The sequence below is a fragment of the Zootoca vivipara genome, chromosome 3 (assembly GCF_965207765.1).
Source record: "Zootoca vivipara chromosome 3, rZooViv2.hap1.1, whole genome shotgun sequence".
Classification (NCBI taxonomy): domain Eukaryota; kingdom Metazoa; phylum Chordata; class Lepidosauria; order Squamata; family Lacertidae; genus Zootoca; species Zootoca vivipara.
In genome coordinates this window covers 11968367-11996171 of record NC_142586.1, presented here as the reverse complement: position 1 = coordinate 11996171, position 27805 = coordinate 11968367, and the positions used below count along the sequence as shown (strand labels likewise).

The 27805-nt window shown below is 44.4% G+C and overlaps 1 protein-coding gene and 1 long non-coding RNA gene across 18 annotated transcripts in view; one reads left to right on the top strand and one right to left on the bottom strand.

Moving 5' to 3' along the window:
- Nucleotides 1-11142, bottom strand: part of PLCB4 (phospholipase C beta 4) — a 183701-nt gene extending 172559 nt beyond the window's left edge. For 5 of the 17 annotated variants that reach the window (XM_088665578.1, XM_088665585.1, XM_035110090.3 and 2 more), the window contains exon 1: nucleotides 11005-11142. The gene's annotated coding sequence lies outside the window, so the exon portion shown is untranslated. Of the gene's footprint in view, nucleotides 1-8223; nucleotides 8272-10093; nucleotides 10967-11004 lie in introns of those variants that run through there. The other 12 variants (XM_060272409.2, XM_088665586.1, XM_035110091.3 and 9 more) reach the window with 6 other exon arrangements.
- A 19-nt stretch (nucleotides 11143-11161) lies between these two features.
- On the top strand, nucleotides 11162-16046 carry LOC148686164 (uncharacterized). Its single transcript, XR_015948850.1, has 2 exons — nucleotides 11162-11301; nucleotides 14973-16046. It is a non-coding gene; the product is annotated as an uncharacterized LOC148686164 (long non-coding RNA).
- Nucleotides 16047-27805: the final 11759 nt, after the last annotated feature.

Genomic DNA, 27805 nt, shown 5'->3' with positions numbered 1-27805 from the left:
TCCCGGCTATTGAACACATCTGTTCTCATTAACTACCCCCCCCCCCAAAAAAAAAACCCAACCCAAAGAGACACCACTTTGAAGTGGTATGCTGTTAGCCTACAGAGAAATGGAAAGTTCTAAAATCTGCCAATCTTCTGTTTCTTGGGGATAGCGGAGGATGTCACGAATCAAACCAGTATTTGCAGAAATGTTAGGGAAACAGAGAAAATTAGCTGGAGGGGCTGAGAGAATATAGACTTTCGGGGAAATTTAAAAACATGCAGTTTCAACTTATGAAACCTATATTTTACTTACCGTATTAAGAATACCTGTATGTAGAACCTAGCACTTAAAATGCAAGTTTGGTGTATTTGTGGCATATAGCTCTTGCGCAAACACTAATGGTCATTGGTGGCAGATGGAACCGTAAGCTTCTGATCCTACAATGGGCAAATAAAAGTTGAGGATTGAAGTCTTCCCTAATCAGTGTGCTAGCTGGGGCCAATAGCAGTTGGCCCAAGACATCTGGGGGGGGGGGGAACAAGTTTGAGGAAGGCTGCTTTGATGTGCCCTGTGAACCTGGCCTGTTTATGCTTAAAAATAGTGGTCCCCCAAGTCAAATAAAAATAGCCATGCTTCAGTTCCAGGGAAACCAACGGCGTTCTAATTTAATCCTGAGTCACAGCTAATTTTTCCCTTTGTTTCCAATGAGGTTTCAATGCAATTGGCTTTATCTGGATCGGAGCCAAGTATCTAGCCCTCATCATGCAGCAACAGAACAATCAGGTCTGAAATGCAAGATCTTGTAATAAGGCTAACAAGATCACATTAAAAGGTCTCTTCCTTCCCAGGTTTCCCAAGGAGAAAGCTGGAGGGGAAGTTCTTTTTTGGAAAAAAACAAAACAAATTGCTTTCATGTTTGCCTTCACATTTCAAGTTAGGGTGACTATTCCAGATGTTCCTCAAAAGGCCAAAGTTGCAAAAAGAAAGAAATGCAAGCAAAATTAGAAGTTATTAAAATTAGGCTGCATTTGACACCCATTGTTTTCTAAAAAGTAAGTCCCAGTCTCATAAAACACGTTCAGACAATTAAATGCAGGCACCTAGATAAATATTTATACTTCTATCAATTTGGCAGACTTTTTTGCATTATAATTATATGAACACCACTCCCAATTTTGTATTTATTATATTATGAAGAAAGTTTCTTTTGAAAATCTGATCAGACGTAATGGAAAACTGTAGTTTCACAGTAGCAAAAGACAAGTCTTCACAAGCCTCTGATTCATGTTCTCCTTCATTTCCCCCTTGTGAGCACCAGGAGGCGCACAGAGGTGCGCCTCATATAGGCTTGTTCCCGCAGCAGAAAATCATGGTTTCCCTTACATATGAACCAGACCATAGGCTAAGTTCTCCTACAAACTACGGAGAAGAACAGGAAACTAGGACCCTTCCTGCTGTCCTCTTGCAGGTGGATTTCTTCACCATGCGTAGCTTGAACAGTTCGTACAGATTCCAAACCTGCAAAGAATGACTAGCATTCACCTTCCAAGCCAAAATTCGCAAAGTATGGCTTGAATGGAGTTTCCGCTTCTGGTTTGGAGGGAAGGTGCTGCTAGCCACAGACTGCCAGTGGCAAATTACATAGCCAGCGATCAGACAACAAAAACTGTGGGTAGAAAGCACAGTGCAGAGTTTCTATGCAAAGGATCCCAGGTTCAATTCCATGGAATCAGAACAAACAGCAAACGGAGTATCCTGACAGAAGGCATAGCTGGTGAGCAAGCAGGATGAGCAAGAGCACTCCTCTCTGCTGTGGATCCTGTTTGCTCGCAATAAGTTAAATGCCTCCAGAGCAGGTGGTACATTTTCAGTTGAAGAAAAACACAAAAGGCAGCCAAAATGAATAGTTGTTGGGGCAAGATTGTACGGAGAGTACGAAAGTAAGAAAGTTGGCAAAACAATACTGTACTGCCCTTTGGAAACAAACAAAACTGAACAGAAAGGAATCTTATTTCTGGATGTTGGACAGCCCAAATATTTTCACTGTTGTGTTGAGAGAATCACAAGGACTGCCTCCTCTTCCTCTTCAAGCCTCGCTTCTTCAGAATCAATATATTTTAACAAGCTTACGCCTTGAATTGTGTTTTCAAGGATACTAACCAGAGAAGATGGCAATCTGAACATGTTACAGTGTGGCCTGTACCTGTTCTCACATTTTATGTCCACATCTTGCAAATGTATAAAATATCAGAGTCTGGGTGGATGAGCAGGACTTCCTTAAAGTGATCAAAAACGGTTTCATTGCCTGACATCCCTCTAGGTTGGGGAAAAAAAAAATCAGAATCATGCCAAATTTATATATCTTACACAGGCAACAATTCACACTGCAATCCTATCATCGCTTACTTGGGAGTAAGCCCCACTGAATTCAACAGGACTTACTTCTGAGAAGACATGGTTAGGATTGCCGTTGCAGCTCCTGGAATAGTTACAATGTTTTTGTTTTTGTTTTCAAAATAAAGCAAGGAGAGCCCTTGTTAATGTCACGGTATTTTTAATTGCAACAGTGATCATACAATTAATCTTGCCTACAGAATCACAACTGTTTGCAGGATACACAGTGGGAGGCTGTGCTCAAGGTCAGATGCTCTCAGAGTCACAGGTCACAGAAATTGCCCATTGACCCCAACAGCTGTGCAGAATGAATCACATTGAGACTGCAAACCTAAACACACTATGAGTAAGCCTAGGTGAACACAGCGGGAATTCCTTCTCGTTGCCCCTCCAGGCATCCTTTCAAATGTGTATTCATGATTATTTGTGCTCATGATTTTATCAGAAAAGTTACTGGTGACCCCACTGTTTGCACCTGTGAAACTTTTGTGGCAGACATACGGTACTGCTTCATTTCCAATCAATGGCTGTCCCGTAGCTTGCCACTTAAATCCTGTAACTTTTTATTCTATAAATGTTTGGGGTTGCGATTATTGGTCCAGCTCTTGTTGCACCCTACTGCAGAATTGCTCCCCAGAATGCAATAACACTGGGGAAACATCACAGAACCAGTGCTATTTTTCTACTAAAAGAGGTGCCGGTACTCCTCATGAATGCCTCCCTTCTCTTAGATAGGAGTGGCGCTGGGAGATGCGGGTGGCGCTGTGGTCTAAACCACAGAGCCTCTTGCCGATTGGAAGGTTGGCGATTTGAATCCCCATGACATGGTGAGCTCCCATTGCTCTGTCCCAGCTCCTGCCAGCCTAGCAGTTTGAAAGCATACTAGTGCAAGTAGATAAATAGGTACCACTGCAGGGGGAAGGTAAACGGCGTTTTGGTGTGCTCTGGCTTCCATCACGGTGTTCCGTTGTGCTAGAAGCAGTTTAGTCACACTGGCCACATGACCCAGAAAGCTGTCTGTGGACAAACGCCGGTCCCTCGGCTTGAAAATGAGATGAGCGCCGCAACCCCACAGTCACCTTTGACTGGACTTAACCATCCAGGGGTCCTTTACCTTTTTTCCCTCTTTGATTGGCAACGGCACCCATCTGAGAGGTGCCAAAACTGAGTTCCAGTGAGTTCTTGGGGGGGGGGGGAAGCCCTGCACATAACTAATAAAGAAGAATGATGTGTTGCAACAGCCTGGAGGATGCCTGCAGAAAGCTGCACTACAGTTGCCTCTTGGATAAAACTAAATCCCCAGGTTGCAGATTTACTGAAAGGCAATCAACGACATGCAGGGTGGATCCAAATACTGCCATCTTATTTTTGTAACCTGATTACTGTTCTGCCAAATGCAGCGGTTCTTTTATCAGATATCAGGACAAAAGGAATGAGGAGGTGGAAGGTGAACCAAAGAACCTTTATTATAGAAAACAATACATACATACTCAATGTCCCCAATCTGCTCCCTGGGTAGCGAGGACATGCAACCTATCTCAGTTCTCCTCCAGGCAGGCAGGCTCTCTTCCCATCCCAAATGCCTGCCTTTTATAGAGAGCCTTCTCTTAATTGGCAATACCTGTGGTCAACAAGCTCTCTTCCCTTAAAGAAACATCCACGCAGAAGCTAAGTTTGGGGCGCGGCGCGGCTATGGGGAGAACTCTAAGACATGCCATCCTATCTCCTCGTCACAATGTCTTCCGCATTGTTTCCCATACAATTACGCTACACATCTGCTCTAGAGAGAACTTCTGGTGGATTCAATTTTCATATGTTTCAGTGTACCTATTTCACTAAGTACCCTAAACTGGATGATTTATAAATCCCAGAGGAGATGACATCAAGTTTGTCTGCAAGATCAGTCCTGGCTGCTGTATCCCAGGAGCCTAGAATGATCACAAACCTTGTATTTTGAAAGCATACACTAAGGCCTTAATACAATTTTAAATCAGCTATATTACTGTCTTCTTTTCAGGCTATGAACCTGCAGAATATTGACTGTTAAGTCAGTCTGTCCCCTTATTGGGCATGCGGCTTTGTGGGCGGGCCCTGGGCTTCCCTGGTAAGCCAGTCTATCACAAGCTGGATCATCTTCCTGCCGCAGGAGTTAGGGGGCGTCCCCATGGGTGCAGGACCAACCGACTAATTGTGGCCCTTGGTGCCGTGCCCAGGCGAAGTTTAAATGCTCAGACGGTGGGGCCTTTTGGCCTCTCTCTTGCTGCACCAGTGTGGTGTAGTGGTTAAGAGTGGTAGACTCCTAATCTGGGGAACCGGGTTCACGTCTCCGCTCCTCCACATGCAGCTGCTGGGTGACCTTGGGCTTGTCACACTTCTTTGAAGTCTCTCAGCCCCACTCACCTCACAGAGTGTTTGTTGTGGGGGAGGAAGGGAAAGGAGAATGTTAGCCACTTTGAGACTCCTTCGGGTAGTGATAAAGCGGGATATCAAATCCAAACTCTTCTTCTTCTTCTTCTCCTTCTCCTTCTCCTCCCACCCGCCCTGACTCAAATCAGAGTTTTTTCACGGATGGTACAACCTTGCTATGGACAATGTCGGCCACCTAATTTTCAGGGGCTGGGCAGGAATTCTTCCCACTTGTCTAACGGACATCATCATTTGGGTTTTCCCCTACCTCATAGCAATTGTCACAACTTTGTAAGGCAGATGGGTAAGCCTAGTCTTGGTTGGAGGGGAGGTTGTAGCCTCCTCCTGCCCCTCCACGGGTAAGGGTAACCTGTTAAAAGGATCCGGGAAGAGTAGCTTCTGTCTGATGCCATGGCTAGGGCCATACCACTCCTTCAATGGGGATCATTTAGGGGACACCACGATTTGACCTAAGTCAGAGGGCATCTCATCCTCGTCCCCCACTGGCTTCACCCTTAGTAACACTCCCAGCCAACAGGTGGGAGTGACCTATTCAGTTGCTTGCCTCAATGCCTATGGCCAAACCTTCACATCTGTAACCAATAAAGTTGTGGCTTTATTTGATCCCATGGCTTTATTTGATCCCAAAGCTGTGTGTTGTCTAGTTATTTGCACATTATGAAACAGGGTGGCCACAGGGCCTCGATATGCAAGCTGCCCAGCATTTCCTGAACAGTTTTAAAAGCCCTCTCTTTGCATAGGTTTGCTAAACACTGAAACAAACCCAGCATTTCCACATATTTTAGAAATCTGTGGATTGCAAACACATCACTAACTAGAAATCACTTAACCTACATAGTAATTGTATGCACTGGCATTAAGAATCCTGAAGTTCTGTTTTATCTTGTTCTGTTTTGTTCTGTTTTATTAAGAGTGTTTTGGAGTTTTTTTAGTCTAACATTCTATACCACTTTCCTGGGCGTAACCCCACTGAAATCAATATGATTTACTTCTAAGTACAAATACAGGATTGTGCTGTTATTTTGTGTTCTACTGCATTTTTAAATACTGTATATATTTTACTGTACGTAGTTGTGTTATTGCTGTTCACTACCTTTTAATGGAAAGGAAAGATACAGATGTAGCAAAGAATTGCATTTCAATGGCCTGCTATATAGTTTTATCCTTTTTTAAAAATAATAATAATGCATGGTTGCATTAGACATCTGTTGCATAACTCGGTAGCTAATGAACGCCGAAATCCAAATCAGTCCCAATAAAGGTATGACCCAACTAGGGACTTCCTAAGATCCCCAACCCTCTTTTTGACCAACGTAATTGCCTTTGATTTTTTTGTACTTTGGTAGTCAAAGGTTGCTCTTAAATTTCTTCTTTTATTTCTTACCCTTTTAGTGGGCTTGGCTTTTTGGCTTTTTTTCTATTCTGTATCGAACTGCTCTAGGCTTGTTAATGCTGCTTGCTAAAAGCAGTGAGGGAGCTGATTCACCCAAGACCTTTAACTTTTCATACAAGTGGTCCCAGCTATCTTGAGGCACACACAAAGATAGCCAAATGCAACACAGAGATTTGATCATCAGATTCCTGAAACAGCAGCACTTTTCCCACCCAGAGCTGGAATTTCCTCCTGCCCAGCTGTATCCACAAGAGAGGAGTTCCCACATTACATGGTCCTCATGCATGCATGCCTACCCAGAAACGGATGTGGATAATCACATACAGGAGGGAAATGTCTTGCTTATAGAACAAGCTTATAGAACTGCGATGCTATCAGACTCCAGATCCCATCATCCCCAACCACTGATCCTGATGGCAGGGGCTGATGGGACCTGGAATTCAACAACATCTGAAGGGTTACAGGTTCCCGATGCTTGTAATAAAACCTATTGGCTTTCCAAAACAACAACTCATCATTGGGAGTATGTGAATCAGATCAACATGCGTAAAGAGAGCTCCCATTGAAAGCGCAGCAACAAGGAATGCTGCTGAGCCACATCAATGCATTCATTTCCTAGTTCCTAATCAAACAAACACAAAAAATCAGAATCAAACAATCAATCTATTTCTGGAGTGGGAAGCTTGTGCCCAACCCCTGATGTCACTGGACTAAACTCTGAGCTGCCCTGACTAGGTCTGTTGGAAGTGGGAGTCCAATGACATCTGGTAAAGGACCCCAGGATGGTTAAGTCCAGTCAAAGGCTATGGGGTGCAGTGCTCATCTCACTTTCAGGCAGCCAGCATTTGTCCACAGACATCTTTCTGGGTCATGTAGCCAGCATGACTAAATGCTTCTGGAGCAACAGAACACCGTGACGGAAACCAGAGCACACAGAAACGCCATTTACCTTCCCGCCACAGCGGTACCTATTTATCTACTTGCACTGGCATGCTTTCGAACTGCTAGGTTGGCAGGAGCTGGGACAGAGCAACGGGAGCTCACCCCACCGCGTGGATTTGAACCGCTGACCTTCTGATCAGCAAGCCCAAGAGGCTCAGTGGTTTAGACCACAGCGCAACCCACTCCCCTACCCCAAGTGCATATGCATGTGTCGACTATAGCATTAAGACATGTCCTCACCTTACATTCAAGGCATCAAGTACTTAAAGTTACATTAAACAAAGAACTCTTCTCTCTCCCCCACCCACCCAATGGCAGGAGGCAAACTGATTTGACAGGCTCGCAACAGAGCTCCGAGTCCAACGGTACTGCCAAAATAATACTTAAACAGTACAGCCACAGAAGTTGCTTTTAAAATAAAATAAAATAAAATAAAATATGGCACTAAAAGTCAAGACAAGAGAACTGTGGATTTATTTGAAGCAGCAGCAGCATATACTGCAGCACACTCATTCCCTAGATTTGGTGTGGTACAGAACAAGAGATCATTGCGGTCTAACATGCTATATATTTGAAAACAGGCTGGGTGGCAGTCATGGGGGGGGGGGGAGTTTCCACCTGCAGCTTTTCCTATGCAGCAGAGCCAACTGTTTGGATTATAGGCTGTTCGTAGGATATTTCTGGATTCATTTTAAAAATAAAAATAAAAAAGACCTGTGTTTCAGAACAAAGCTCCTGTGTGTGGGAGTGCAGCTCAAAAGCAAAGAGCATTGTTATGCAAGCAGATATGAATCCATACCCAATGATCAAATAAGGTTTTGGAATTGTTTTGACAGTTGCTAGCTAGTTCCGATCGACTCTTCATCCGAGTGTTTGTAGGCAAAGATAAGAGCCATGATTTGACACACAGTTAGGCAGCCTCAAGTCAATTGATTTCAAAGGGCTTTAGGTGCATAGAAACTCTGTGGCAAACACCTTTACTTTATACACCTATTATTATTCTTTTGCAACAGAATGCTACGTAATTTGGAAATAAAGTTTCTTTCTTCCTTTTTGAAAAAAGAAAGTTCAATGAAACCTACCTGTTTTAAGCATCATCTCTATTATTTCCTTGATTAGAGTGTTGGATCGGGACCTGGGAAGCAAAAGGGAATCAAATCCCAATGTAGCCATGGAGCTCCCTGGGTCAGTCACAATCTCTCAGCCCAACCTACCTCACGGGGTTGTTGTGAGGAGAAAATGGAGGGGAGAAAAACCATGTACTGTATGCCACCTTGAGCATCTTAGAGCAAAGGTGGGATACTGATTAAAAAATAACCTGTTCCTTTTACACGCATCTTAAGTCTTACTGCAATGTGGAAGATTTGTATCATTAAGTGCCAAAGCATCAGCTGTGTTTTCTGAAAGGCAAGCAAACAAACAAAAACCCAATACCTTCACAGAATAGATGCAAAGGCAGTTTATAGAGATAATAAACTGTGTGTAATAATTTACAGTAGACTAGACCGACACTAGTTACACTAACCAACATTGAATATTTACTTATGTAAGTTGCATGGCAATGCTATCTGTTGCTCTTACAGAGCTAGACAGCTTGCCTTCTTTGGCACAAAGGACAAGCCACAACTGGCAAAGCTGCACAACTGTGTTGTCAAAGAATGCTCACGGAACACTGCATGTTCCGGACAGCAATGTTTTATTGGCTTCCTTAAAAGTGCAGCATTTTAGCCACTTCAACTTGAAACTTTGGGCGGTCTGCTGTTGTTTATAGCATCCTCTCATACATGCTTGCATAGCAACAAGTCCAGCAGCTTTTAAAAGGTACTTGCTTCCTGCTTGACACATTGATTTTCCCCCACAGAAACTATTCCAGTTTTCATAATTCATGCACCAGATTTCTGACCCGTGTGCCTGGTTGCACAACAAACCCTTGTGACACATCGCACAAATGGCATGCCCCTCTCCCCCCAAACACAGGCATTAATGTTTGGGATCACAACATCAGGCTCCAGAACAGAACATCATCAGCAGAAAGGGAATCTGGACCATTCTCTGTCTCCCTTGTTTCTGCAAGAGAGTAGGGCTTCCAGAAGTGCTGGGTGTGGATGAGCTCTCTGACAAAAGTCAACAAGCAAGATAGTAGTAGTTCACTAATATTCTGTTGTGCATCAGCAGCCTCTCACTAAGTAACAACAATAAGCACATGCAGGCAGGCCTTTTGTAAAATATACACCGGCCATTTTTCATAAATGATATCATATTCTCATATCACATTTAGGGGAAGGGACATAGCTCACTGGAATAGAAGGTTCTAGGTTCAATCCCCAACATCTATAAGTAATGTTGGGAAAGATTCTCTGACTGCCTGTCAGTGTAGACGACATTTACCTAGATGAGCAAAACTGGTCCCACTCAATATTCCACAAACCTTTATCCCCCACATTAACTGGGACCAACAGTTATGTCTATTTTAATGTTTCCCTAGGCAATCTTCACCTCGGGCAGGAATAACCACTGGTGGTTTATCACCTGTGTTACAGCTACAGCCCAAACACATCAGTATACAAGTCTTTACGCTTCTCTTAGCAGCTTCCAAATATTATTCTCCATGGCCTGAAATATTACCTCATCAGACCAGTAAGGGGGGCGGGGAGGGGACTCTAAGAGAAATAGCAACAGAATGATACAGCCAGGTATTTTAATAAGAGCAATGCATTTAAGATCGCCCATCTGCAGCTGACAAAGCCCAAATTGGATTAACCAGCTAGTGTCTCATCACACAAAATTCAGCCATAGAACTAATAACTTGGTGGGTTCCAGGCACACAAACACTCAGCACCTGTTTCCTATTATTATTATTTAAGTTTTAATTTAAACAACACCAGGAAATAATTCAGATAGGAAAGCATACCCCCCACACACACATGCACACCCTAGGAAAGTGCCGCTTACCTTCTCCAAAACAGAGGCCACCCTTTTTGAAACTGGAGGGCGAACACTTCAGAAATGCTAAAAGTTACACCTGAAGCTAGGGAAAGATTTATAAGAACTGCAGACATTTAATCCCGGATGCACATACGGGGGTGGGAGGAAAAGGTGACCTGCTCGGCACGGACCGAATAATATTAAAAATAATCTCTACAGTATTAATAAAAAACGGCTCGGATGCAAGCGGAGCTCTATGGAGAGACCTGCCAGCAGCGACGCTGGAGGGCGGGGGGTGGGGATGTTGCATTTCGCGGGGAACAAAGCGCCAAGGGTGAAGCACACCGGGAGCCAAGAAAGCGCTTTCGCCCCAGAGGAGCTGGAGAAAGAGCAGAGCCACGCATGGACTACCAACAACAGCAACAACAACAACAGAAAAAGCGCCCACCCACCGCCCACCAACGCGAAGAACAAGCCAACGGCTCTCCTCTCTGCGCGCTTACCGGGAAGCAAATCCCGCGGGGCAGCGCGGGGCTTACTTCCCAGTAAAGGGGCGCGGAGCCAGCTGGAGAGAGGAGGCAGATGCAGGAAGGGAAGCGTGTGTGTGTGTGTGTGTCTCAAACGTGAGACGAGGCCAATGGAGAGTCTCTCCCGACCCCCGAGGGAGGGGTCGGTCAGGCTGCAGCCCCCTCTGCATAGCAGGCAAGCGCGCCTCCTATGCGCCTCCCCGGCGCTAGGCGATGGCCACTCCGTGCCCCTCGTACCTGCCGGCCGGCCCCCTAGAATCGCCAGCGCCGGAGATCCGCTGGCGCGCGGCTGGCGGCTTCAGCAGGGAAGGCAGCCCTGTGCCTGCAGCAGCAGCAGCACCGCATTCCCCCCGTCCTCCACCACCACCTCCTCCCCGCCTGTTTCTGCCATTGCTCCCGCCAGAGTCTTACATCAGCTGCCACCGGAGGATTCCGGAGAGGAAAGGCGAGCAGCAGCAGCAGCCAACCAGCCTTTCTGTTTGCACAAGATGCTCCGGGAAGGAGAGGGAGGGCGGCTTTCCCCGATGCCTCCCACTCCCTCCCTCCCTCCGGGCCAGACTTTGGCGAGGTGCTTTGTTATTGGCGGACGCCGCCGCTGGACTTGCTGCTCCCGGGTGGTTTCCCCCTAGCAAGCGTGAGAAAAGGACGCCAACTCCGCCGGCGCGCAAAGGGAGCGCGCGCTCCTCCTGCAAACGCAGCCCAGACGGGGTGAGAGAGAAGGGTGCTCAGCAGGCGCGTGCACAGACTAGGAAAGAGGCACGGGTGCGGGCAGGGGGGGTGAGTTCACCAGTGGCACCTATGTAATCCTATGCATTGCTGATCGGGGGTGGGGGAGGGGAGAAAAGGGTTATGTGCCCGCCAAGGACGGGGGCCCACCCGCTTTATGGCATGCATTATTACGCACTCTGCATGGCCAGGGCTCTCCGGCTGCTGGCGTCTCTCCGCCGCCAGGGGCAGGACGAGAGAGAGAAGCGCCAGCCAAACTCCTGCCTCCCTCCTCCCACCCAGGGCACTTGCAAGCTGTGCATGACAAGTGCACAAAGACGAGGCCCTGCTCTGTGCCTCTTTCCCTTCCACGCGGCGCTTGCATGCCGAGATGTGCGCGCATAAGGCAGGAGGCGCATTACTGTTGGTGCCTGCGCATAGGTTGAGGCGGCCAGCGGCTGCGATACCTGCCAACAAGAGCATAGCAGCATCATTTGACCACCAAATCGGAACAATCCTCAAAAGAGTTGGGTTTAGGGATTGGGGGAGGTCAGATATAAGCCTACCCAAACACACAAGGCAAAGAGACACACTCAAGTGAAAAGTTACAGGTAGGTAGCCGCGTTGGTCTGGCGTAGTCGAAACAAAATAAAATAAAAAATTATCCCAGTAGCACCTTAGAGACCAACTAAGTTTGTCATTGGATTGAACTTCTGTGTGCATGAACACTTCTTCAGATACAAGTGAAAAGTTATTTTAAGGGAGGGTGTGTTCTTAAGTTTATGATTGGTCAACAAAATTACACTGCCTTTTATTTGTTTGGATGACGTATTTTATTGTTTTATAATTGATGGTTGTAGGTTTGCTCATTTAATGTACTGCAGTTCCTGCTGGTGTCTGCACAGAAGTATTCTGAACAAATAAAAAGTTATTTAAAAGCTAAACTCTCTTTGTAGGTACAGGGTTGGGGGGGGGGGGGTTTGCAGGTCATTTGTACATCTGACCTGTCAAGCCTCTTCTGCCTTTGCTTCTGTCCAAATCCTGTATAATCTTACTGCTTGCAGGTTTTCCATAGGCGCCTGGTTAGCTACTTGGAGAATAGGATGCTGGACTAGATCATTGGCCTGATCCAGCAAGCCTCTTTTATGTTCTTATGTTATGTCCGGTTCTCATAAGAAGATATTTACACCAGTACTATTGTGGGGAAAGTAGAGCACAAAAACATAAATGCAAGCAGCCATCGCTAAAACCAACTCATTGTTATCAATAAATAATGCAAAGCTTCCAGCTTGTTTTAATTCAAATTGTATTTTAATTGTGATGCCAACCTACTTCCTGCCCAAATATTTCCGGGTGTGGGGAAAATGAGAACAGCATATTTTGCTCAGTGGAGAATTCAGGTGGGAGGCTTCCATGCTACCCTACACTTGCTAAAGGTTTGGAACCTGTACAGTATTATAGTTCAGTACATGTTTACAGCTGTGAGTTATAGGGTTTTACAAGCAATTTTTTGTTTGAGAGAGATCAGGTTTTCCACATTTCTAAGGTAGCCTAGGGCTGAATAGCTTATATATATCTGACGAAGTGTGCATGCACACGAAAGCTCATACCAAAATAAAAACTTAGTTGGTCTTTAAGGTGCTACCGAAGGAATTTTTTTATTTTGCTTCGACTCAGACCAACACGGCTACTTACCTGTAACTAGCTTATATATAGTTTGAATACTTGCATACACATGGTGGGAATTAGAAGTGAGAAATGGGGGGGGGGTGGAGGCCCCCACAGCTATTCCTAGGCCCCATGCTGTTTCCTTGTTTTGATTCATAACTTGAAACACAGTAATGGGTTTAGAGCTTGTACTTTCAATTGAAAACACAACGATTGGAATGCAAATGATCTTGAACAGGCATCCCCAAACTTCGGCCCTCCAGATGTTTTGGACTACAATTCCCAGCATCCCTGATCACTGGTTCTCTTAGCTAGGGATCATGGGACTTGTAGGCCAAAACATCTGGAGGGCCGCAGTTTGGGGGTGACTGAAATTGGAGAGCAAAACTGAAAGCATTCTCTCAAAAGCAAAAAGGCAATTATGTTGCACACACATTTGTTTTATTGTAAAGATTGATCTCTTCAAATTCTCACAGCAACTTGACAACATTTCAAAACGCCATAAAACAAAAGCATACCGTGAAATCTGCAGTCTGTGCAAGTACCATGAAACAGGTCAAATTCAACGAAAAAGCCTGGCACCAAAATGGCTTCAAAGTAGGTGCCAGGTGAGCCTTCCATGGTGAGAGCAATTGAGTTGGCACCACCAAGAAGCCCCTTTCCCTAGTAACCCCCCTCCCCTGCTATACATCAGATGACAAGAGAACCCTTAAAAGGGCCTTCAGATGAGCACATGGGGACAAAGGAAAGGCAAATGCATTATATTGGAAAGATTCCAGAATTAGTTACAGAGGGTGCCATATTCATCTCTTCATGCAAGCTTTGCAACAGGACTGGGGGACCAATGGTCCTCCAGTAATTTGTTGGGCTACAGCTCCTGTCCACCATCCAGCTCTTAAGCACAGAGCTATGGTTTCCACACTTTACATGCAAGGCGTAGCAGTGCAGTCACAATGAACTTCAGAACAAATGCCAATGTTGGTATCTGGCAATATTTCGTATTTGCCTGCACAGCCTCATGGTTCCAAACAGGTGCAAATGAATTGTGTGTGTGTGTGTGTGTGTGGAGAGAGAGGGAGGGAGGGAGGGAGGGAGGGAACTCTGCAGCTATTCCTAGGTCTCATGCTGTTTATCTATTTGATTTGTGGCCGGTGGGCTGTAAATAAATTATATTCATATTCATTTATCTGACAGAACTTGAAAGGAGTGAGTAAATGAGTTTCTGTAGTTATATACCCAGAAAAAATGATGCAACATGGTTGCAGGGAGAATTATAGCTGCATGTAGGAATAAAGGTTACAGGTGTGCTGTTGGCTCCATCCCAAGCAATCCATCAGAAGTGACGGGCAGAAATCCCAACATAATGTCTTTTGACTTAAGAATGAACATCTATATCTAGGGTTCACCAGATGTTGCTTGATTCCTGACTCCCATTTTCCTTGACCAATGGCCATGCTGGCTGATGCTGATAGGAGGTGCAATATAACAAAATCTCAGTTTCCTCACCCCTTATGTACAGAACATATGCACAAGCATATACTCTCAGGCCCCCAAATAGAGGAACTTTGTTGTCTGTGCAATCGGGGCTTTTTACTGGGTAGCTGGACTTGCAGTTTCTTCCCCTAACAACACAGGGTCTCAAGGTGAGCATCTGAAATCCAGTCCAAATAAAAAGCTTTTAAGCACTTAATATTCCCAGGTTTGGGCATTTCCTACCTGAGAATGCTGCTGTGCAAATCCTTTCTGTTGGAACATGACCCATCAATGATTTCATTAAGATGCATTGACAACTTTCGTGTGTGTGTGTTTTAAAAAATTCTTATTGGAGCACCTTGTTGTTGTTGTTGTGCCACTTTTTCCTCCCATGAGTCGAAAAGCTGTTTCCATACCATAAATAGTAATACCACAACCACAACATAAAATAATTAACCAATCAACCACCTTCTATAAAACACTATTGACAAAGCAAATTACATACTGAAAAACCAACCTGGTTTTACTCCCAGCAGGGTCACCCAAGGCGGTAAGGTCAAAGGGAAGGAGCTAGACAAAGAATGACCCAAGAAGTCTTCAATGGCAGAACAAGTGGTATGTTACAACAGCTGTGAAGGCGGATGAAGGCTGCAGCAGATAGGAATCTACTGGTTTGTCGTGACTACTTCATGCCATCGGAACAGAGCCCTACTGAGAAGACTGCGCGTTGGTCACCATGCACTGATCTACACACACAAAACAAATTCACGCACAGGCATCTTCCAAAAACCCAACCCAAACCCCAAAAGTCCCATGACGATCGGCAAATGGTAACGGGGGCAGGATCATGAAATCTGGAAGACCCTGGTCATGAACCGGCACATTGGCGGTGGATACAGATACAGTCATTCTGACTTAAGGAACGAGGCAGTTGAGCAGCTCAGCAGCTGTATCCATGACTGAGCAGCCCTTTTTAGGATCCACTCTGCTCACCCCAAAAAGGGGGAGGGGCTAGAAAAGGTGCCTGAAACATAGTCTGCCTCCCTTTTCCCCTGACTGGATTACCGCGCCCAGTGGGGTCACCACCTAGCGGTCGTAAAAGACAATTGAACTTTGGAACATGGAATATACAGACTCTGAAAGCGTAATGCTGGTGGTCAACAAAAGAGGTTTAAAGACTGTCTCAAGGCAAATCTAAAAAATGTAGTATAAACACTGACAACTGGGAAACCCTGGCCTGCGAGCGCTCCAGTTGGAGAACAGCCTTTATCAAAGGTGTCATGGGCTTTGAAGACACTTGATCTCAGGACGCAAGGGAGAAACGTGCTAAGAGGAAGGCACGCTTGGCAAATCCACTCCCACCCGGAAACCAATGTCCCCACTGTGGAAGGATGTGTGGATCCACAATTGGCCTCCACAGTCACTTACGGATCCATTGTTAAAACCATGTTTATGGAAGACAATCTTACTCGGATACGAGTGATCACCAAAGAAGAAGAAGAAAGAAGATGATATGTTTGAAACTGTAAGCCTAAAACCTGCCTTCAGGGATCACACTGTGCTCTGCCTGATCATGAGTAAACTTGCTTTTTGTTACTTATCAATAAGACTGTGGTGTCTTTATTCTTTTAGGAGGGATTCAATGGGTCTTACCAGGAAAATATTAGAACACATTTCAATCTGGACCAGCCAGATTGAATTGCTTATTGTCTTAAGCAGGCATCCCCAAACTCGGCCCTCCAGATGTTTTGGGACTACAACTCCCATCATCCCTAGCTAACAGGGCCAGTGGTCAGGGATGATGGGAATTGTAGTCCCAAAACATCTGGAGGGCCAAGTTTGGGGATGCCTGTTCTTAAGAAACTCACATGAGTTTGCAACCAGCTTTCTGCTACGTAAGAAGGGGAATGCACTCTGCTAAGTAAAGGAACTTGCTAGCGCAAGTTAGGAAGGGTATTAATAAACAATATATCCTCTCTTGCCACCCTGAACATTCCCAGAAGAATCACATCCATTGCTCTGTCTGCCACATCCACTTTTTGTGTCTGTCCCACCCACCACTGGCATGAGACACCCCCTCCCCCCCCCAGAAGGTTGCCCGTGAAGAAATGTGACCCATGGGCATTAAAAGGTTCCCCACTCCTATTTTCGAGATAGTTTGCATTTGTTTCTTGATCTAGATTTTTTTTTTAATTCTATGTTAAATGGGATCCTTCCAGGCAGCTAACAATCACCAAATTCCAGCAGGCAAAGAGCAGAATCTTACATTACTCCAAAAGTCAAGCTAAAAGCAAACATTTGCCGGAAAGGTCAAAGCCAAGGCTTGGAACTGGACCTGGAAACAGTAATAATACTGGTTTTACAATCAGGCTCCCATTAGGTGCGTCTTTCACTAACTGAAGAGTGTGAAATGACAATAATATGCAGCAAGAGCTCATATTACCCCAACCTTTGCCCTTGGAAACCTTAGAAAAAACTGCTGCAGGGGTGGGATTCTGAGCACCATCATGGGGGTGGGGGGTTATTCTAGGACAAAGGTGAAACTATGACGTTCCTTTGTTATCTTTGCTACTGGTTGCTGTGTGCTGTTTAAGTAATCTTGCTACATTTATAGTATTGTAATGTGTGGGGCTGGGGAGCATGCTGTTCTGTTTTTGCTCTGCTGTGTAATTTGAAATTGTTTTTCTGGTGCCTGTTTGAAATGCATCCCTGCTTCTTGGAGCACCGTTTCTTTTTTGGAAAAGCGGCACACAAATAAAATGAATGAGTGAATGAGGGTGATAAACCTGTGGCCTCCCAGCATTGCCAATGGCCAGGAGAAAATGACATCCGGAAAGCCACCGGTTCCCCCATCCCTGATCTACTAATAATAATTTTGTATTTAGCAAGAGCGAATTCACATGCTGGCAGGCCACAGCACACACATTCTAGAGATGAATGTAGCAAACAGATAGGCAAGGCAGAGTAAATAGGTCAACAAATATTTATCAAAACCAGGTTGGCTTTTCAGTATGTTTTATGTAACGACATGTTTCAGCTCAGCAGAAGCAGGTTGCAGTTTCTGGCCAGAGTTTCCTGGGGAGTAAAGCACCCTGATCCAGTTTTGCCACTTTTCTGTGATTAATGTAAATGTGCTGCATAAATAGCTGCCTCTCTCCATCCACCATCTGCTTGGTGCATAGGTTAAAATCATCCCTGTGTTTCGTCATCTACTCGGGAATAATTCTGCCTTAACCACCACTATCATGCTATTATAAAGTCTGCTTATGAACATTCAGAACCCTACTGTGGCCATGCAGAAAGACCCCCCCAAGTGTCCCTATTTTACAGGGACAGTTCCAGATTTACAGAAGCTGTCCTGGTTTCTGATTTGATCTTGGAATGTTCCACTTTTTCTTAGGGCACCCCTATTTTCATCAAAGAAATGTTGGAGGGTATGGAGGTTTGTGACCCCCGAACCAACCTTCAGAAGACATCTGAAGGTTTTTTTAAAAATAATAATAATAATTCTAATGTTTTATTATGTTTTTATATATGCTGGAAGCTCCCCAGAGTGGCTGGGGAAGTGGGGAAACCCTGTCAAATGAGAGAGGTATAAATAAATTGTTGTTGTTGTTGTATAAAGGAAAAGGGGCCCCTGACCATCAGGTCCAGTCGTGTCCGACTCTGGGGTGGCGGCGCTCATCTCGCTCTATAGGCCGAGGGAGCCGGGGTTTGTCCACAGACAGCTTCCGGGTCATGTGGCCAGCATGACAAAGCTGCTTCTGGCAAACCAGAGCAGCGCACGGAAATGCCGTTTACCTTCCCGCCGGAGCGGTACCTATTTATCTACTTGCACTTTGATGTGCTTTCGAACTGCTAGGTGGGCAGGAGCTGGGACACCCCTATTTTCATCAGAGAAATGTTGGAAGGTATGCCTGCAGATGCCTATGGGATGCACATGAGCAAGACACATGCACAACAGCACTCTCCCATTTATGATCACCACTGCTGATTTATCTCTTTCCACATATGTCCCAAGACGGTGTACAAAATATTATCCAAACAGTTGAGCTGATGGCCCTTATTAATTTCTCTAAATGTAGAAATTACTCACAGCTGGATTCTGCCAACAACTGAAATAAATAAATAAATATAATAATAATAATAATAATAATAATAATAATAATATAATATAATATAATATAATATAATATAATATAATATAATATAATATAATATTTATACCCCGCCCATCTGGCTGGGTTTCCCCAGCCACTCTGGGCGGCTTCCAACAGAAATAATAGAATACACTAATTTCTTAAAGATTAAAAGCTTCCCTAAAAAGGGCTGCCTTCAGATGTCCTCTAAAGTCTGGTAGTTATTTTTCTCTTAGACACCTGGTGGGAGGGGGTTTCACAGGGCGGGTGCCACTACCAAGAAGGCCCTCTGCCTGGTTCCCTGTAACTTGGCTTTTCGCAGCGAGGGAACTGCCAGAAGGCCCTCAGTGGTACCTGCAAACCCTCTTTGGGTCCTGCTGCATATTTATCTGCTCCACATCCAACATCGTATATGACATCAGGTATAGGGCAGGTGGACATGGCTTGGCCGGAAAAGCCTGGCGGGCCAAACTGGGAGGTCTGATGGGACTAATTTGGCCAATGTCTTTGAGGCATTACAGGAAATAAAAAAGGTGGGTACATGCAGTGCTCTTTGGAGCAGTTCCACTGCCACCTCGTAAGCGCACCAGGGTCCACTAGCAAAGAAAGGCACATAAGAACATAATAAGAGCTGGATCAGGCCAAAGGTCCATCTTAGTCCATCATCCTGCACTTACAGTGGCCAACCAGATGCCTGTGGGAAACAGGCAAGCAGGATCCGAGCACAAGACCCAATAAGGGTCCAAGTACAAGCACAAGGGAGCCCTCCCCCACCTAGAAGATCCTTGATCCAGGATCCCCACTCCACTCAAAGCTGGAACCAACACTGCTCTTTTGTACAATAATCCCACCCAAAGTGTGCCATCCCCAAATGGCCCTGTGCCTTGAATGCACCATCCTTTTCATCTTCTTTCCTTCCCTTTTACAGAAGAGCTAAAGGAGAGGCTCGGCAAAAAGAGAAAAGGCAAATCAGCTTTTGCAGAAGGTTAAACGGCCATGTGCGGCAAAGCCAGAGTTACAGCTGAGCATTGCCTTTCTACTTCTACACTCTCAACTGCCCCTGGTAACCCCATGACCTGGCTTCTCTTCTTCACTGCCCGGGGAAGCAGTCATCAAAAGATCAGCACTGGGTAGCAGCAGAGAACAGTTACTTCAACTGACAGCCTAAACAAAAGATAGCTTTGCAAGGCTGTTTAAGCCAGAGAAAGAGAGAGAGAGAAGGCTAAATACTAGGATTCAACTTTCAGAGGGGCAGGACTGTCCCATGTAGTTGAGGCAAAAACAACAACCAACTACCCTGGGTGTCCAGATCAGAGTTTGCCACCTGTTTTGCACACCTGTATCCACACATTGGGATGCGGGTGGCGCTGTGAGTTAAACCACTGACTCTGGAGCTTGCTGATCAGAAGGTCGGAGGTTTGAATCCCTGCTATGGGGTGAGCTCCCGTTGCTCCGTCCCAGCTCCTGCCAACCTAGCAGTTCGAAAGCACGTCAAAGTGCAAGTAGATAAATAGGTACCGCTCCAAGCGGGAAGGTAAACAGCGTTTCCATGTGCTGCTCTGGTTCGCCAGAAGCGGCTTTGTCATGCTGGCCACATGACCTGGAAGCTGTATGCTGGCTCCCTTGGCCAATAACACGAGATGAGCGCCGCAACCCCAGAGTCGGTCATGACTGGACCTAATGTTCAGGGGTCCCTTTACCTTTACCTATCCAGACATTAGCTGACACCAACCTGTCAAAACCACTCTTTTAAGAAGTTTGACGTCGTTTCTTTCTGTCTAAACTGCAGACAATTAATGGGAGAGGGGCAGCTGTATCAGGAACCAACAAAGCATGTACTGTATAGCACTTTAAAGGATAACCACATCTATTTTAAAAAAGTCATAAGCCTTTGTACACCAGTGCCAGCTTCTTCAGATGTATGTGTGAAGAATCAAACCAGGCCGATATAGAAGTCAACTTAACTTCCAATCCATTCAGTTACAGATCCTAAAGTCCTTCAGCTCAGGAGTGCATAATCACAGGGAGGGTAATTTTGAGCCGAACAAGGATCAGAGAGGGAAGGGTTAAGCCATCTTTCTCCCTGCACCCATCTTTTTGTCAGCTCCAGACTGCTTTGGCTTTTGTTTAAAAATCCACAGATGAAAGAACCGGGAGACTGCATAATGCATAGTTTCCCTCTGGAGACTACTCATCCCATACTTCTACAGCTCTGCCAAACAGTAGCTGAGTGAACTCTGGTAAATTTCACTTCTGATGCTAAGAGGGTGGCAGAAAGAGATCTCCCTGTTGAGTCACATGTTGCTTTATGTACCTTCTGTGAATCTAGTGGTGGAATGAAACTCATGCTAGAGTGTTTTTGCAGGAGTGTGTATGGTAGAATGGGTGCCAAGAATCCCCGGGTGAAAAGGGTAGGATTTAGCATACATAAACTGCATTAGGAAAATATGAGCTCCGTTATTTATGTTGGCGGTAATGGGTTTGTGTCCTGTCTGGTTTAAAAGGAGAACATTTGAAGCACAATCCTGTGTGCAAGCCCCACAATGTTCAACTAGTAATTTAATTCAGTGAAATCACAAAAAGCGGTTTATTTTATTTTATTTTTAAAAAAGTAATAAGCATGAAGGAAAACTAATAAAACAGCAAAGACAGCTACAAGTGGGAACAGGTATTTAGGAAGCTAGACTTCCCTTTTTAGTGCAAGATGGTTCTTGAGCAGCACTGAGGAGGACAATGAGGGGGTAGATGCTGTGGCGGAATAGTGCCTGATGATGATTCCAGTTCATAGGCAGGTGTTCCTTGGGAGGCGGAGCTTGATGGGATTCTAAATGACAGTTGGCAGTTGGGAGTCGGCAGTTGTGGGGAGTAGAGTGTTAGAGAGGGATGCAGGAGCTGTATTAACAAGTCTGTGTTATATGAAAAGAAGACGATGAACTAAGAGTTTAAACAAATGAAACCATAACGAAATATAAATGTTCTCCAGTTAAATAAAGCTTTCATCTATGTTGTGTCAAATTGGATGTTCCTCCTTATTCCAGCAATGTATCTAAACTCAATAGGGTGGTGAATGAAGAGGGGAGATAAAACTGAGCCTGAGGAGCAGGTGGATAGTCTGAATCTCAAAGTCACACACAGAGGAGGCAAGTGCAGGGAAAAGAGTGCCTTGCAAAGGCTAAAGTGCTGAGGCAACAGCTGCTGAGGTGAACCTGAGTTGAGAGGGAAACCTTACTGAGGGCACAAGATTGTTCCTGTAATATTTGCCTGGAGTTTTTAAGGATACAGAGCCACGTTATTTGGAAAGCTGGAACTGTACTCTATGTACTAGCAAACCCATATAAAAACAGGGAGTTTATTTGGGAGAAAGAAGGAATAGTGGGTTGTTTGAACAATAACTGAATTCCTTCAGCACACTGTTAGTAATAGAGGAGGGAGGATCGTCACAGATGCCACTTCAGATGGGACACTGGTGGCAGGTCTTCAGGTGGTTCTATCTTCTGTCTGTCTTCCCCTCAAGGCAAAATGGTTTCTGAGTAGCCCAGTGCTGATGGTTGGGAGACGGGGAGGCCACCTCAGCTACAACCCTAGGCAGTTACTTAGGCAGGGCTGAGGAACCAGAGACCTTCGAGAGGTTGCTAGGCTGCAATACCCGTCATCCCTGAACATTTGGACTGATAGAAACTTTAGTCCAACAACCTCAGGAAGTCAAGCTGGTCCCCACCTCTATATTAGACAGAAAGTTCCCTTGAACTCAGTAGGAGTTTTTTCTATGTGAATATGCTTAGGATTGTGCTATTGGTCAAAAAGTTGCTACTCCTTGAAATACAATTTCAAACATAGAGTTTCCAAATAATTGCATTGTACAGAAAACTAGGCACCCAAAGACCTAGAGATTTTTTGGGGGGGGGGATTTCCTCTTTAAAATATTATTAGTGACAACAATACAAAAATAAACAGTTCAAAAATACAGCACTCGTTGTGTGCGATCAAAGGAAGAGGTTGGCGACCATCTTCTTGTTTCCCCACTAGAGCATTTTGTGCTGGAATCTCATTATAAGCATGTTTGCTTGCTGCATACTCGATTCAGGAAAGGGTCTCTCTCTCTGTGTGTGTGTGTGTTTCTTGATTTGTCCCCTAATTACTTTACTAGCTAATTTTTCCAAGACTGCTAAGAACCAGATCGAGATGGGGAAAACTTTGAGTCAGAAGAAATGCAAACCTTCAAATTTTAGCAAATTCTCCCATTTTGCCACTCAGGGTTTGAAGTCAAGGTTCTACTTCGCATTTATATGTGAACTCTTTATTTATCTCCATAATTGTCTCTCTGTATGTTTGAATCAAACCATGCAGTCAAGGGAAGATTATTTCCCCATTGCAGATCACCTTGAGTTCAAGCCCATTTGCAAACGGAAAGGCTTCACCCAACATCTTGGTGACAAGAGGGGATGGACAATTGGGTGGTTGTATGCATGGGTCAAAGAGATAGGGGGCCCACCATCCAAATCCAGTTCTCCACCCCTACACTTTTAAGGAGCTTCACCTGTTCAAGCCTTTCTTCTTTAAGCTTTGTAACACACACACACACACACACACACACACACACACACGATGTGACTTTGTAATCATCTTCCTTTAGATTCAGAGAGAGAACCTTTTTAGACAGGGTGATAGGCAAACTGTCAGGTAATTAACTTTACAGTGTGGCCGCACTTCTTCCAATTATGCTTTCAAAAGACCAGAACTATCCTGCCAAAATAAAGCCTTTGAGCCTCAGTGAGCTCCTTCCCTATGCAAAATGAACCTAACAGCTCCACTGACACTGATGAATATCCTCAATCCTACCCACTGGATCACCCTGTTGGTACCTGGATGCAATACCTACCCCCCCCCCACAGCTCTGAGGATGTTTTACCTTTGTCTAAGTAGTCCAAAGGATGGCCTACGGATTCCTCTGAGGATCAAGAAACCCCTAGGAAACTTCCACAGATTCAGTCCTTGCTGTTCCAAACTGTCATGGAGGATCCAGCAGCTGCATCCAAGGATGTCAACATTTTAACTGGCATATTGCAATACTCAGAAGGCTCCAGCCTTGAGCCTCCAGGCCAGACATTGGCAGGTGCCACAAGCCAGGGGTGAGACAACTTGTCCTGACTGCTCTCAGCTGCAGGGTCGCTGTCTATGGTCCTGATCATCTTACCTCTGTCACAACTGCCCTACAGCATGAAAATGCCTTGCGTAGTCCTCTCACCATCTCATTTGTCCCTGCTCCTTAGCAATGGTTAAGGATGAGGACAGAGGGACTTGAAACATGCTTTAAAAAAAACCTATGTGAAATTTATCTCAGTTCCATAGGGGTGTGGGAGGTTGTTTGAGGAATATTCAAGTCCCCTTCGGTGTGTGGAACTACGGTAGTAACACAGGACTATTTTTAAAAGCTGGTTTGTGTGTTATCAGTGATGATGTTTAAAGGAGTACAGTGGTACCTCGGGTTACAGATGCTTCAGGTTACAGACGCTTCAGGTTACAGACTCCGCTAACCCAGAAATAGTACCTCGGGTTAAGAACTGTGCTTCAGGATGAGAACAGGAATTGTGTGGCAGTGGCGGCAGCGCGGTGGCAGCGGGAGGCCCCATTAGCTCAAGTGGTACCTCAGGTTAAGAACAGTTTCAAGTTAAGATGGGAACTCCAGAACGAATTAAGTTCTTAATCCGAGGTACATCTGAAGGCAGCCCTGTTTAGGGAGGATTTTAATGTGTAATAGATTATTTTATTTCATTTTTCTGTTGTAAGCCACACAGAGTGGCTGGGGAAACCCAGCCAGATGGGCGGGGTATAAACAATAAATTATTATTATTATTATTATTATTATTATTATTATTATTATTATTATTCCACTGTACTCGGGTGTTATTCATTTGCAGCAAATACAAAAGAGAGACATGTGGCACCTTTAACACAATTATTAAGGCATCTGCTTTCATGATCTACAGACATACTTTTCTGCATTTCATTTCCCCTGCCCTCAATTGTTACAAATTGCCATTACCACCATGAGTATATATAACTTCAGATAACACTCTAGGCATCTGATGAAGTGGACTGTTATCCACAAAAGTCTGTACCATGAGAAATGTCTTAATCTTTAAGGTGTCACAATACTCTTTGACGTTTAAATGGTACATGCTCCATTGTTACTTTAAGCAAATCATGTTAGCAATTAAGTATACTTGCATCAAAAGGAACTGTATTCTTCACAAAATCCTCTGAGTAGCACCCAGACTTAGACATTTAATAGTACTTTGTATTCCTTTTAAATGTTTTTCATGTTGTACACTGCCCTGAAGCTTTGCAAGGTGGTGGCGTATAAGTATCTTTATATATGAATAAAAAACTAATAATTGGTTCAAGGAGAGATTTAAATACTTAACTGAAATGTTAAGAAAGCAAAATTTGCTCTGTCCCAGGCAGAACAAACATTTCAATTTTGAAGACAAAGATTATTTCTGCCGTAGCTGATTGAGAGTTAAACCTGCTCGGTTTTAGTGATTAGTCTACTTCTAGAGAAAAAGAAAATCATACTTAAGAGTGTACGTCAAGGAGCGGCTTTAAGAGTTGGTCTATCAGAGGATGCATAATGAATGACGTATACTGTCCTTTTTCCTTGCCAACCAAAGAGGAAGTGAAGAAAGGACTTTCTCAGGAAATAATAACGGGTTCATTCCTGCTTTGCAACTGATTGCAACTGGCTGATTTCAAGAGGAATGCAAAAGCACATTAAGAAATGCACTTTAACTATTTGTTTTCAAGCGGTTTGTGGGGGGTACCTTCTGCGAGCCAGCTAGAGAAACACATTCTCACAAAATCTCCTGGAAACATCCTGAGATACGGTTGCTTTTTGCACTTTGTGTCTAGGAAATAGGGCGAGGAAAACTGGAAAATGGAAAGTGGTATTTTGTGTGAGAGAGAGGAGAACGAAAGATTGAGAGAGAGAGGAGCAGTTGCAAAATTTTATCCATTTGCCCTTGCATGTGTCAACATTTAGAATCAACATGTGCAGGAGTAAAAACTTGAATGTACCCAAAGGGAAAGAAAACTTTGTCTGTTTTGTGCTCCTATGAAGATTTTCTGTTCATATTCACTTTATTTTTGAAAGATCCTTGATGGATGAACAACGAAAGGGAATTAAAATGTTTATTGCTTATATGGGGCGGATTGTGTACACTTGAAAATGTTGGCAGCATTAAGATAAATTCAACAGTGTAAATAAGTTTTGATGGGTGTAATAATGGAATACTGAATGGTTCAATTAATGAAAAATATGCAGGGAATTATGATATGCAAAATGAACCATAGAAAGAGAAGAAGGGGAGTCACTGATATTTTAAGGTTGTTTAAATGAATATTCTAAAATCTAAAACAGAAAAATCTATAAAAATTATAGAGGGGAATGAAAGGGAATCCTACAAACCTTTATGACTAAAAAGAGACTTATAATCCATTGGTTTGAAGATCTTACTGTGCTTTCTACAGATTAACATATAGCTTGCAATCATCAGTTTCATTTGGATATCTATTTGGACATATGTGGTGGAACTGAACGAAGTAGTTCCATTACTGCAAGAACTTCTGACTGTGTAATGGAGATTCCCCTTTCTGTCCTCTCCTTGTGCTGCCTCCATTTCTATTATCCCATCCTTCCTGACCTCTGGCTATACTGCATGAGGCTGATGGCAGCTGACTTAAATGCCACTACACAGTAAGAAAGTCTCCAGCTCCCTCCTCTGATTTCATACATCTTTTAAAAACTCAGCGCTGAAAAGTCACACAAACATGTCTTGGGTGCTATTGGTATCCATCTGTCTGAAGAGACAATGGAGTGCACCTCTGGGGGTGAAGTCAAACTGCTGGAGAACCAGAGCATCTGTTGTTCTTGCAGAGACTTGTAACTCAAAACTACTGCCTTCCCCTTTGTTTTGGCTTTGTTAGCAGCACTCAAGTGACCTCTCTGGGCCACAAACCTGGGCAGCATGTATGGAGGTCCTGGGCTGCCCAGACAACAAGACCCCCTTCTCGGCCTTGCTGATGTGGAAAGCAAGGCAATACATTTGACACCAGCTGGGCTTCAGGAGTTGCCAAGAGGAGACTTACAAGGAACCAACCATCTTTGGGTTTACTCCTTAGCCTTTTCTCCTTCTGAAGATGTCCCACAAGGCAGCCGGTGTGGCTTTTTCCTCCTGAATGTATCAGCACATCTATCTGATATTATTGTTAAAACATATTGAACAACAGTTATATATAAAGGTGTGCAATTGCTTGAAAGGCCAGTTGAACTGACCTGAGATTCCTTCGATGTGCAACACTCTGCGCACAGTAAATTCCCATCAGGTTCAGGAAGGGTGAAACTTGCATCAGAGTTCTTCCCACAGCTTATCCTTATAATGCTACTGGTGGTGGTTTTCCCCATGGTGCTTTCCCTTCTGAGACTCTAATCATCTGCTTTGTGTGATGCTTATGTAAACTAGCACCAGGTTATTGATAGCAAACACAATGGTGTTTGTCTGACTCAATCAAGAAATGAAATAGCACACTTTTCTCTTAGGTAAGGGTGCTAATCATCCTTTTTCAATTGCTATTACAGAGCAATTACAGAGAGAATGGCTCGGCTATTTCTTGTTCCATAGCACAGAATAATGCTACATCCCTGGGCCTGTTCTCCTGAAGAGAACAGTGGCATTCTGTTAAGAAAGGCTAGCAGGCACAGTGCATAAGGAAACTGGGAGTGTAGTACCAGTATGCACAGAGAACTACCGTAGCAGCCAGTAATTGCACTGGAGAGATCCTGCTCTGTTATTTACTGGTAGATGCAGGTTAAGCAAAGCCCTACTCATAGCTTGCATTGAACAGAGTCTACTCAAGCTGCACCTTGAGTCACCATTGCGGCTGTGCGCACACTCCTCTTGACTCTGTAGTTTAATATATCTGCAGTTTAAATAGCTCAACAAGATCTTATGGAGGATTGGATAAATGAGCCAAAGCTTCTTAAGGCTCCTACAGAAGACCTTGCTTCAAAAAATATCTGACATCACCAGCAACTGTTAACAAAGCCCTGGAGTTAATCACACAGACATAATCAAGAAAAAAAGAAAGAAAGAAAGAAAAGCCAACATAGCTTGGGATCTATAGCTGTAGTCTGAGGATCTACAAGATAGAGACAGGCAATGAAATATTCA